The sequence below is a fragment of the Erpetoichthys calabaricus genome, chromosome 4 (genome assembly GCF_900747795.2).
Source record: "Erpetoichthys calabaricus chromosome 4, fErpCal1.3, whole genome shotgun sequence".
NCBI lineage: Eukaryota > Metazoa > Chordata > Cladistia > Polypteriformes > Polypteridae > Erpetoichthys > Erpetoichthys calabaricus.
Genome location: NC_041397.2, coordinates 17,211,657 through 17,225,548, shown reverse-complemented (window position 1 = coordinate 17,225,548; position 13,892 = coordinate 17,211,657). Strand labels below are relative to the sequence as shown.

The following is a 13,892-nucleotide window of genomic DNA, read 5'->3' as shown; positions in this document are numbered from 1 at the left end:
CACCTAAGTCTATGTGCAGAATATTCAGATGCATGTGGATCTCTTATTGGGTATTCAATGAGATGGTTTAGCTATCACCAAAACAAATAAGTTTGATGGACTGTATGTTCCATTGTCTCATTTGTCAAATTTCTTATGTTATTTCTTCTGAATGATTCTGCAAGATTTTGTGTAAGCTGTGGTATTGTTCCTATATGCATTTCAAGTGAATAATCACATTTATTTCTGGTTTCCATTAAAAAATGACACAAGAAAATGCTTCTAATACAGTCAGGCTAATTTTGTCTGTTTGGTATGGGTAATTTCTGGACCCCATTTTCTGATTTCTGACTGTGTTTACCAAGAGTGCTGTGCATCACTTCAGTCTGTTTATAGGCATAACACCGAGACGCACACAGAGGTAACATAGCCATCCATCAAGCCTCCCTCGTGCTGCATATGCAAACTTGCATCGAGTCATACATCAAGTCAAATGGGTTTTTTGGGCACATGAAAAGCACTTTCAATGATGCATGACAGATGGGAAATTCCAGCATTAAAAATAAATTTGTGTGCTATGGTCATATGTACCATGAGGAGCAAAACAGTGCCTTGATCAAAACAAAGAGAATGCCTGTTATAAATAATAGAAATACCACCATTTCTGTTTATTGCGGACAATTAACAAAACCCTGGATTTGTAAGCAGGTGTTTTAACCGTTTTTTATGATGAAGTCTGATGAAAATCATAAAACGCAAAATTGTTGAAGGTTGCCACAGTTCGTCTGCATTGTTTCTGAAAGCAGAAAGGCTTTGATCATAAACTGGATTTTAAATTAGAGACGGTGGTGTTAAAAGATATAAAAACCCCACATTTCTATACAGAATCAGCCTTAATACGTGTAAATCCCTTTGTCATTCAAGGTCATTTATTTTATCCGCACGACTCATTAAAATATGCCAGGGTTTGCATTTTAAATGTTAATTATGATTTTTTCTACTTAATATTTCTATAGTAGTAGGGTGTTGTATTGTGTTAGTCATTATGAATGTAGTGAGAAGTCAAGCAAAATGACGCCTTTTATTGGCGAACAGTATACAAGCTTTCGGGGCAACTCAGGCTCCGTCTTCAGGAAAGATTTCGATAAAGGGAATCACAAAATTATGTCAAATTTAAAACTTTGGATATTATTGTTTATTAGATGGAACGTTGAAATAGCAGTTAGCACTGCTGCCTCACAGAGAGCAGGATGTTCTCTTCATACTCCGGCATTCCTTCTCATATCCTAAAAGAATGTACACCCCCTTGGAAGTTTTCACATTGAAAACATTGAATCACAGAGGATGCTGAATGTAAATTGTTTAATGTTGTAGTAAAAACAGGTCTCTGCAAAATGGTCTAAATTAATTGCAAGTATAAAACACAAAATAATTGATTGCATACGTATTCACCCCCTTAAGTCGGTATGTAGTCGATGCACCTCTGGGAGCCATGACTACCCTGAGTGTGTGTGCACAGGTTTCTATCAGTTTTTCACATCTCAGTTCCTCCATTTATCCCCCCAATCCCCCCCTTTCGTCTTTGTAAAACTGCTGAAGCTCTGTCAGGTATCATGGGGATTGTCAGCCATTTTAAAGCTCAGCAACAAATTCTTAACTGGATTGAGATCTGGACTCTGACTTGGCCACTCCAGGACATTCACATTATTGTTTGGAATTCATTCCTATGTAGCTCTGGCTTGATGCTTGGGGTCGTTGTCTTGCTGGACAACAAGTCTTCTCCCAAGGTACAGGTTTCTTACAGAATGCATCAGGTTTTCCTCCAGATTTTCCCCATATTTTGCATTCATTTTCTCCTCCACCATTACCAGCCTTCCAACATTTGCTGCAGAGAAGCATCCCTACATCATGATGCTGTCGCCACCATACTTCACACTGAGGATGGTGCATTGATGATAAGCGGGTTTAATCTGATGGCAAAAAAGCTCAGTTTTGCTCTGATCAGACCATAGGATCTCCTTCCAGCTGACTTTAGAGTATCCCATGAGTCCTCTGGCAAACTCCAACTGAGAAGTTCTGGCTATTTTTTCTCTTAACCACTCCCCCAAAAAGCTGCATCTGCTGAAGCATCTGGGCAACAGTTGTTCTCTACACAGTCTCTCTAATCTCAGCCACTCCTTAAGAGGCCTCTTAGGTCTGGTGGCCCCCCTTAAAAGTCTTCTTCATTTTTTTATGGTTGGTCTGCTCTAGTCAGATTTACAGCCATGCCATACTCTCTGTTTCTTAATGACTGATTTGACTGGATATTCTGTGACATGGATATTTTCTTGTCTCCATCCTCTGACGTGTGCTTTTCATGGAGTTTCTTGGAGTGTTCTTTTGTCTTCATTGTGTAGGTTAGGACACAATACCAGATGTCCCACAATGTAATGAGACTCTTTAGTGCCACTTCTATATACAGGGACATTAAGACTACAATTGAAACCCCAGATAGGTGAGTAGTATTGAACTAATTCTTTGATTTCTAAAACAAACTGGCTGCAACAGTGAGGATTTAGGGGTAATTACTTTGGTGCTTAATACTTGTGATTAATTTAGACTTTGCATAGATCTGTTTTCATTTTTTCTGTTGATACATGTCATTAAAGCAAAATCTAATTAAATCTACTCAGATTCAATGTTGTATAACAATAAAATGTAAAAAAAAAAAAAGAGTGAATACTTTTTTTAGATACTGTATTCGCCCCTAACTTATTCCAAGTATAACATCCATCCATCCATTTTCCAACCCGCTGAATCCGAACACAGGGTCACGGGGGTCTGCTGGAGCCAATCCCAGCCAACACAGGGCACAAGGCAGGAACCAATCCTGGGCAGGGTGCCAACCCACCGCAGGACACACACAAACACACACTAGGGCCAATTTAGAATCGCCAATCCACCTAACCTGCATGTCTTTAGACTGTGGGAGGAAACCCACGCAGACACGGAGAGAACATGCAAACTCCACGCATGGAGGACCTGAGAAGCGAACCCGGGTCCCCAGGTCTCCCCAGCAGCGCTACCCACTGGGCCACCGTGCCGCCCCAAGTATAACATCCATCCATCCATCCATTTTCCAACCCGCTGAATCCGAACACAGGGTCACGGGGGTCTGCTGGAGCCAATCCCAACCAACACAGGGCACAAGGCAGGAACCAATCCTGGGCAGGGTGCCAACCCACCGCAGGATACACACAAACACACACAAACACCAAGCACACACTAGGGCCAATTTAGAATCGCCAATCCACCTAACCTGCATGTCTTTAGACTGTGGGAGGAAACCCACGCAGACACGGAGAGAACATGCAAACTCCACGCATGGAGGACCTGAGAAGCGAACCCGGGTCCCCAGGTCTCCCCAGCAGCGCTACCCACTGGGCCACCGTGCCGCCCCAAGTATAACATTCATCTTTAAATTGGATCTGCAAGCTTGGATGCAGAATACTATGCCCACTTGAATGTAGAATATTGTGTCCTCTTGGATGCAGAATACTGTGCCCTCCTGCATGCAAAATACTGTGTCCACTGGGATGTAGAATACTGTGCCTTGCCATCTTATAAAGCTGAAATGTGCAGATCAGCAAAAGCCATTGCAACCATAACGACAAGACTGTGACTGTGCACAAACTGTCACAAAATCCCAGTGATCACACAAAAAACAAAGCACTCCTAGAACAATAATAAAAATATAAATAACCAAATTAATAATAAAACAATAGTCAAATATAAAACATTCTGAATATCATGGCACAGCCGCCAGGCACATGGGTTTGAGTCTTGGTTGACCAAAGTCTCTGGAGTTTTCTGCAGGTTTGGTGTCCTCTTATATCTCAAAGACTAATTATAGTTTTTAAATTAGTGAGTGAGTGTATTCACAAACGTGATGGACTGGCATGTAGGGCTGGTTCTTAGTGTGCCCCAAAGTTGCCAAGATGGTCTCCTTTGTAGTGACTTGGAAAATGGATTGATGGACAAGATTACAAAAGAAACAGACACCCGCATCCCTACTCTTCCATTGAATAATTAATATTTACATTTTTAATTAAGTTAGATCAGAAGTTCCAGCATTTACTTTATGTATTTTTACCATGACACTAAAAAAAATTAAACTAATACATATCATCATGCTATGGCAGTACTTCTGAAAGTCACTATATAAACTGACAGGCTGTATATGTACTGTAGGATTAAATAGATATGGTGTTATTGAGAGCGCTGTTTGCCACAAGATGATTTCTACTTGTCTGAAGACAAGGCAAAGGGGGCCTTCTGTCTGTGAAATTATTAGTTCTGAAGCCTGCTAGTGCTGAGGACACATAAATCAGTGGGACGCAAGGCACAAAGTAATAATGCTGTTCCGTTTCATGTCTACAGACCAGGGAGAAGCAAGATAAGTCAGTCAATGTCAGCTTCAAGCCCAGAGTTAGAGATGTTCTATCACCTGAGACTCCGACTTGTGTTCTGTTCTAGAGGTTCATCTTTTTGTAAGTCAATGTAGGATAACCCGCGGTGGGTTGGCACCCTGCCCGGGATTGGTTCCTGCCTTGTGCCCTGTGTTGGCTGGGATTGGCTCCAGCAGACCCCCGTGACCCTGTGTTCAGATTCAGCGGGTTGGAAAATGGATGGATGGATGTAGGATAACCAAACTTTGTTTAACTGGACTAAATTCACTAACCGTTAAATGGATATCCAAACAGGACAGCATCTGGGTCTTTATTCTGTTTTCTAATGGTAAATCCTCCTTCTTGCTCACTAATTGCATCTAGGGTTCTGAAGTACACCAGGAGCAGGTGTAGTAAGTGAGATGCCGAGAGTAGTGCCATATTCTCATGTTAGGTAAAGGGGTGCTTAGAGTACCGAAACACTGCTTATAGTATGTACTAAGAAGAAGCCTAAAGTCCTACAGCATCCCAAAAGTGGCAAAGGGGATGTTTAAGAGGTCTCAGAATGCCATATGTGGTAAAAGAGGTGTTATTGCTTATCACAGCACCCCATTAGTTGCTGGATCCCTGCTGAAAAACAAATGATGTTCAACTTATGTAATAAACACAATGGACTTTTTGGTGAATCTACTGGATTTTTGCCTGCTGATCAAAAAAGTCACCTTTAATTTTTCCTATCATGTGCTTTCCTCATAGAATACATTGTCACACACGTGTACATAAGAGACAGTTTAAGGGCTCTCGAGATTGTAATTTCCAGGAGTTGGCACTGTGGTGTAATATCTTTTCCCTTCCTTCCTCTGCAGACCAGATGACTGACAGCTGTAACACCTCTTACGTCACTTGCGGCATCTGTCCACCATGACCCGCCTATTCCTGCTAGAAGGACTTAAGACTGGTAGATCCACCATTTTGAAACAGATTCACTTTGTAACTTGTGCCTGGAAAGACACTTGCACAGTTATAGCTTGTTTTCTTTAGCATTGCTGCTTTTAGTTAATTTTTAATTCTTTACATTTACATATTGCTTTTCTCACTACTCAAAGCGCTTAGCAGTTGCAGGTTAAGGGTCTTGCTCAAGGGCCCAACAAAGCAGAGTCCCTTTTTGGCATTTTACGGGATTCGAAAAGGCAACCTTCCAATTGCCAGTGCCAATTACATTGGGTCACCAGGGTGGTTCCCCAACTCTTTATCATGGTCCTTCTGTTCTTTTACAGCATACACAACAGGAACATGTGTGGTGATCTGAAAGTAGTGGAACTACAGCTGGGAATGCGGCTTGGATATCCCACAAAGGTGACAGCTGCGCTAAAGAGTCTCATTGAATTGAAAACAACTGGTCACTCCAGGGCAGAAAATGCAGCACATAAACTATTTGTTGACCTGGTGAAAAATTGAATGAAAGTGATAAACAAGGTAGGTTCGGGATTTCAATATTTGAGATGGATATTTCTAAGATTAACGGAAGCTAAGATTAACACTTTACTCAGACCCATTTTTTAGACCCTGCATGATTTCCTGGCTTTAGATTTTATTGGTTTGGGATTTTATTCTATGACACTTGCAGCTTAAATGCTTGCTTACTACAATACACTACCTTCTTTTCTTGACCATTGTAGACGAACAAACACTGGACAAAGCAGGTGGTACTACTGAAACTGATAGGGACACGGACCTATGAGAAAGCTAGCTTTGGCCAGGAGTTGGGAGGTCTTACTGTATAATTGTGGGGAATGATTGGAAGTAACTCCAAGTCTGTTTTTTATGTATTAATTTATTTGCCTGGTATTTGGCACAATGTATTAAAAACCGAGGGGAAACTGTCTTTTCACATAATTTTTGGGGGTAAAACACAGGGTTAGTCATTGGACAGCACCCCAGAGAAATTTTCAGGTTAAGGGCCTTGCTCAATATAAATAGGTTCTTTGCTTATTTTTGTGTGTTTTTCTTTATCTTTGAGTAGTTGCTACTGAATCTGACATTTTTTCCATTAGAGTTTTTCACTTTTGTTAATTTATTTATTTGTGTCCTCAGAAGTCGTAACCTTTGGCTAACAAAGCAATGTGTTTAAAAGGCTATCAGTGGAAGATCTTCATATCCAAGTCTGTAGATTCAAAACTCTTTTTTGTTGATTGTTCTTTTGCTCCTTAAAACTTATTTTCAATAAACTTTTCCTGGTTTCTGACTCATTCTTGAATTTTTAAACTTGATTTTTAACTTTCGGTTTGACTTGGCAAATTTTGTCTCTTTTTTTGATTTTCACAATATTTTGTCTCCTGGTTACTATTAAAATATATATATATATATATATATATATATATATATATATATATATATATATATATATTTATATATATATATTTTTTTTTTTTCAACTAGTGAGACTAGCAAAAATAGTTTAATAAATAATATAATAAAATTATATATATATATATATATCCATCCATCCATCCATTTTCCAACCCGCTGAATCCGAACACAGGGTCACAGGGGTCTGCTGGAGCCAATCCCAGCCAACACAGGGCACAAGGCAGGAACCAATCCCGGGCAGGGTGCCAACCCACCGCATATATATATATATATATATATATATATATATATATATATATATATATATATATATATATATATATATATATATATATATATAATATTATTTATTAAACTATTTTTGCTAGTCTCACTAGTAGAAAAAAAGGCAGACAGAGAGAAAGTGTTTGTGAGAGAGAGATGATCTTGGTGGACATCCATTTAACTGAAAGAACATCCCTAGTCTGACAGATGGCAATATGGAGGCCTGGTCCAGTATTCCTGGCCTCGTTCTACGCTTTATCATGGCCAAGCTATTTGGCGATTGCCTATCCCCTTGGAGAATACGCTAAAACTGGGGCCGTAGGAAAACATGGCACTAGTATAGGAAATTCCAGGAGGATAGCCCTAGCAATTCCTCAAAGTAAGCCGGCCTTCTGAGTGAGAAGAGAGGTATTGGGGTTGGTAATGTTTATCTCCATTAAGGAATATGATTTTTATTCATATTAAAAATGTGTTTTAGTTTTCTTTCTTTCTTTCATGCTAAGACAATTGTTAACAGCATTTTTTTGGAAAACAGGTACACTACAGAACTGTAACTCAAAAGTGAAGCTCTCGAAAAACTGGTTATCTTCATGTGTTCACATGTTACTGATATGGTCTGTCAAAGTGACATTGGACAGAGGGGGGTAGCGATGTTCACCTTGGCCCTGACAAGCTTTAAAAAGTGAATCAGCTTAAAGTGAAAGAATTATTAAACAGAAGAACCAGGAAGAAAGAGAAGGGGGGACACAGCCACCAAGAAGACACAATATTACATTTAAGAGACTCAAAGCCTTAGACAGGTTGTGGGCGCCTGTCAGCATCATTTATGACAAGTCCTGAAACATTCCAGATTGTATTACTTTATTTGCCACATCCTTTTATTTTGATTTGCTTTTTGGCAGATTCAGAATATTTAAGAATGTTAAAATCTATAATGACTAATTAAGAGTGTATTGCCTGCTCCCCTTGCTTGCCTTGTTGCTCTATCTTGCCATCTGGGGTAGAGAGAAAAAGAGGAGACATCTTCTAATAGGTGAAGTGTAGCACAGTAGCAGTCAACCCAGGGAGAATTTGGGATCCATAGTCCCAGCAGTGAGTGCATTGTGTCCAAAGGTTGTGTCTTCCTCCAGCCTTGGCCAGGTGAGTGCAATTATAAAAGAATAAGAGTTGACTGCAGGACATATGTGTAAGGTTTCCATAACAAAGAATCTGGGTATTGGAATAAATGTATCATTAACAGGGTGGTTAAGTTTACAGCTGATATCAAGCTATGTGGATTGGCAGAGAATCCATTATGGATTCTCTGCAATGGAATCTGTTGAGCAGGGACAGCATACAGAATTGGGCACATTTGTGGCAGATGAAATTTAATGTCAGTAAATGTAAAGAATTACAAATAGGAAGTTAAATTGTTAGGTTTGAATACATAATGGAAGGTCTGAAAAAAGAAAGTACAGTGGAACCTCGGTTCACGACCATAAGTCGTTCCAAAACACTAGTCGTAAACCGATTTGGTCGTGAACCGAAGCAATTTCCCCCATAGAATTGTATGTAAATACAATTAATCCATTCCAGACCATACGAACTGTATGTAAATATATATTTTTTTTAATTTTTGCAGCACAAATATAGTTAATTAATCCATAGAATGCACAGTGTAATAGTAAACTAAATGTAAAAACAACTGAATAAACCTTGAACAACAGAGAAAACTAACATTGCAATAGTTCACGCTATAGCGCTACCAACCGCTGGCTAAAAACACTTTCTTTTAATGAGTTTTAAGCACAGGGAAAAAATCCGTAATTTAATAAACTACCAAGAAAAGTAACATTGCAACAATGCATGCTACGAACCAATCTCTGTAAACAGAAGTGAAAACAAAATCAAGCCCAGTGCATTCTTTAACTGCTTTCCTACTTTATGCGTCCAGCTCTCTCTCTCGCGCTGACTGTGTGTGTCGCACTCTCTCTTGTGTGTGTGTCGCACTCTCTCTCTCTCTTGCTTGCTGCACAGGAAATGCACAGGGAGTCACTGAACATGTACAAACCAAAAGGGAAACTGGCTTGTTCGTATACCGAGTGTGTGGTCATGAACCGAGGTAAAAGTTTGGCAAACTTTTTGGTTGTAAACCGATTTGTACGTGTACCGAGACGTTCGTGAACCGAGGTTCCACTGTACTCTTTATGAGAAGGATTTAGGAGTCATAGTGGACTCAACACTATGAATTGCCAGGCATTGTTTAGAAGCCATTAAAAAGGCAAACAGAATGTTAAGTTATATAGTGCCTTGATGTGTGGAGTACAAGTCACAGGAGGTTCTGCTCAAGCTTTATAGCACACTGGTGAGGCCTCTTCTGGAGTCCTGTGTGCAGTTTTGGTCTCCAGGCTACAAAAAGGACCTAACAGCACTAGAAAAAATCCAATGAAAAGTGACTAGGCTGATTCCAGGGCTACAGGGGATGAATTATGAAGAAAGATTAAAAGAGCCGACCCTTTACAGTTTAAGCAAATGAATACTAAGAGGAGACCTGACTGAAGTGTTTAAAACTATGAAGGGAATTAGTCCAGTGGATCGAGACTGTGACTTTAAAATGAGTCCGCACCAGTAAACCCACCCAGTTAGGGCACTTAGCCCAAATCCCTTCCAGTTTGTGTATTATAAGAAGTCCAGCTGCTTGGAAGGAGGTGTCATTTCCACTAAGTGAGACCCGCCAGATGGATAGAGCTCCAGTGAACGAGCGTTACATCAACGGCCAAGAGCCTGTTACTTTGTAGTTGTACCCGAGAGGCCATTTACTTTATTGCCTTAAGGCATTTGTTTTGTACTGTGGTATTAAATGGGGATGACCCAGGTGGTGTCCCAACTTTTTCTTTTTTCCTACGACTTGTCAATTCCTGCACTTGGCTACACTGTACACATGAGCAAGTACTCTGACCCAGTAGTTAGTGAAGGGCGCAAACACTAAAATAAATGGTACTATAGTTTAATGTGAAGTCATACTTGAATTAAAAGAGCTGCAGGGTGGCGCAGTGGTAGCACTGCTGCCTCACAGTAAGGAGACCTGGGTCCGCTTCCCGGGTCCTCCCTGCGTGGAGTTTGCATGTTCTCCCCGTGTCTGCGTGGGTTTCCTCCGGGTGCTCCGGTTTCCTCCAACAGTCCAAAGACATGCAGGTTAGGTGCATTGGCAATCCTAAATTTTCCCTAGTGTGTGCTTAGTGTGTGGATGTTTGTGTGTGTGTGTGTGTGCCCTGCGGTGGGCTGGCACCCTGCCCGGGGTTTGTTCCTGCCTTATGCATTGTGTTAGCTGGGATTGGCTCCAGCAGACCCCCGTGATCCTGTGTTAGGATACAGTGGGTTGGAAAATGGCTGACTGACTGACTTGAATTAAATATTACCATAGCTTGCTTAGTAATTTTAAAGGACACCACCAATATAATTTAAGCACCATTTTGGAATTATGATTAATACAGTACTAAATGAGAAGACATACATGTCACTATGCAGGTTTTTTCATAGCTTTAGCAGAAGTATAATCTTATTTATACCAAGTTTTATAGCTTTATTTATGCCATAGTTTATTTTCTTTGACTATATTATACACTCCACAATAAAAGCCGCCTGTTTTTTAATTTTTTTTTTAATATCAATATTTTCTCATGCCTTATTCATAGACAGGACCTTAATATCAAAAACACCGTGGGATGCATTAAACAGATCATTTTTGACTGGACCCTTTAAAAAAATCACGTTATTCAGCCCTAGCGTTTAAATACGATTGTTATTTGGTCATTTTCCTGACATGATTTTTACAGTCTTTTGTCAGGCTAGATTTTCAACAGCCACACACGTAGATGCATTTCTACCACATCTCCTCATATTCTGTTAATGAGGGGTGTTTAGGGAATTTGGTGACCTCTTGCTGTGTTGTGTGTGATCTTCCAAGAAGGAGCATCTTACTGCGCAGCTTGCTTCATGACCGCTTGTCGAGTGTTTATGGGGATAGCCATCAGCTCCGGTTTGAAGCTGTATCAGTTAAAAGATGGGTGAATGTTCTGAAGTGTCAATGGGTGATAACAATTTTTCTCCTTTATCATTCTGAGCCAAATTATATGTTACACAGTATGTTATCAGAGTACCAGAAGGTTTCTCCGCAGCTCTGATGTGTAAGTGTGCATTAATGTGAATGTGACACAAGGGGATCGCTCAGGCGGGTCCTGTGATTCTCTTGGCTTTTTATTAAACAGGACTGTAAAGGAAAGAGTGGCGTGAAAGCATAACGCAATGTGCAGAAGGTTGGTCACTTGGCCCAGAGGTCAAGCAAAAACTGGGAAAGAGCTTGTTCTATTTAAACTGAAAATGTCACATTGAATATAAAAATGGGAGGAAAAAGTAATGAGACTTCGGCAACAGCCCCAAATACTCAAAATCGCCCATACGTGCGCTGTAGTAGTAGGGTGTTGTACCGTGCTAGTCATTATGGATGCAATGAGGAGTCAAAAAAAATAATACCTTTCACTGGCTAACTAAAAAGATTACAATATGCAAGCTTTCGAGGCAACTCAGGCCCCTTCTTCAAGCAAGACGATTACATTATTGTTATTCGTAAAGCCCCCTGGCTAGGACACAGTTGCATTTTACGCTGTCCATCCTTCATTTTTGAATATTTTATACACTTTTAGACGATCTTTGTCTTCGCTACATTATGGACTTATGTCTCCGCGTTTAAATTTTGCACATAATTCTTGATTTCGGTAATTATTCCGTATTTACAGTATTGCTATAAGTGCGATATAAATTACAGAGGAACAGAGCAAGTTTTTCTGTTTTGCTTCGGGGTGGAGGTTGATCTTAAAATGCTTATAAATAGTTTTCACCCCCTTTGGAGGTTTTCACATGTTGTGGTTATACAACATTGAGTCACAATGGATTTGATTTGGCTTTTTTAGCGCTGAACAGAAAGTGTCTCTTTAATGTCAGAGTGAAAACAGATCTCTGCAAAATGGTCTACATTAATTAGAAATATAACAAAATGCTGCAAAATGGATCTCATAAATATTCACCACCTTCAGGGCCCCTGGGAAAAGTAGTGTGCTGAGTCCCCTGTTTTGATAGCAAAATAGAAGCATACATAGGCATCAGAAACATTGTGGGCCACTATGCTCCTGGGACCCCTGGCCAGTACCCATCATTTAGTTCACCACCTCTCGTCCACTCGAGTTATTGTGGAACACTTCATGCCAAGGGGTACTACAGTCACTAGTGAAAGTTACTGGGACTTGCTGAAGACCAATGTGAAGCCTGCTTTTCAATCCAAGCGGCGGGACTGCTGTCTCAAGGAGTCCTTGTGCTGAAAGACAATGACACACACACTGCTAACAACACCAAGGCTTGTCTGGAGAAACTGAAGTTTGAGGGATTGCCACACCCTCTTTATCTGCTAGATTTTGCACCATGTGATTTGCAACTCTTTTTGGACCGCTAAAAAGCGTCTGGGTGGCCATTGATTCAAAACAGATGACGACGTGAAGAAAGTGGTGCATGATTGGTGGCGAGGACAAGACAAAACTTTTTATTCTGCTAGAATCCCGGCACTTCCAGGCAGGTGGCGGAAGTGCATTGAGAAGAGTGGAGACTCCATTGAGAAATGATATCAGTTTTGTGAAGGTGTGAACATGCAGTTTTGCTCCACACTCCCATCATCCTTCCGGGAGCCCTGAACCCGACACCATCGGTAATGTCACCGATGAGCTTGGCAGTGAGGCACAAAAAAGCAAGGAGATGGTGCAAAAAGATGGAGTGTTTATTCACAACCCTGCTGGATCAGTGGCATAGCTAGGGGTGGTCCGCCCCAGGCGGCACATTTTTGGGGCTGGCGTTATTGGCCAAAAGGCTCAGAACACTTCACATGTAAGCAGCAGGGTTCGAAAAAATATCACTCATGATTGAAAAAATGTCAAATTCTCTGATTTTCATCCAAAAATGCTTCCAAAATCATTTTCAGACTGTCCTTCTGTGACGGCATCAGACACGGCAGTTGAAATTTATGAGGCAATAATAAAAATAAACAGAAACATTACACTGATAATAATTTCTAGGAAGATAAACAACTAATTCACAATGTATAATTTTGTTTCGTTATCAATCCGAATGCGTATTTGCTCATCCCCACCTATCACTTGTACACCACAACGGTTCTGGTTTTCACAGCGTAATTATATTAAACTAATAATCGGAACACGGCTTATTCTTGTCTAGTTGATGCTTATAAATAATTATATGTGAAAAAAATATTGCTGTTTCTCTGTATGTAAATAAATCTATGCAAAATGTATCTTCATTTTTCTCTATATGTCATTTTAATTTTCTATTTAAATAGGTTAACATATTCAGATACGTTGAAGGGCAGCAAGTTGAAGCCCCGCCCCGTCCCGAGTGGCGCGAACTCGAGCTACGCCACTGTGCTGGATACCATGGGGGGCACCAGAGGATGCTGCAGGGAGGATCAAGGACTATTTTCCCTACACCCCGGAAGTACGTCCCAGTCACGTGGACAGAAGAAATGATGTACTTCCGGGTTGAAGAAAAAAGGAGTTTTGGTCCTACCCGGAAGTGTTGCCAGTCACATGGAGAGTGAGAAGAGAAACACTTCCTAGTCAAGGAATATAAAAGACTGTGGGAGATCCCAGATGGGCGAGCTGAGTCGGGTGGAAGGGTGGCAACGCGTCTGGGAGTGGAGGATTGTTTAATGTGTATTGTATTGGTTTATTTATGAGTATTGTGGAGTGGAGGGTGCTTGGTGCACATTATTATAATAAAATGTCAACATTTTGGACTTTTATCTGGTGTCTG

The 13,892-nt window shown here is 40.5% G+C and overlaps 1 long non-coding RNA gene across 1 annotated transcript in view; it reads right to left on the bottom strand.

Annotated features, from left to right (window-relative positions):
- Positions 1–2,814: 2,814 nt before the first annotated feature.
- LOC127527470 (uncharacterized) overlaps positions 2,815–13,892 on the bottom strand; it is a 157,928-nt gene continuing 146,850 nt past the window's right edge. The window contains exon 2 of the long non-coding RNA XR_007934772.1: positions 2,815–2,926. This is a non-coding gene — a long non-coding RNA (uncharacterized LOC127527470). The remainder of the gene's footprint in view (positions 2,927–13,892) is intronic.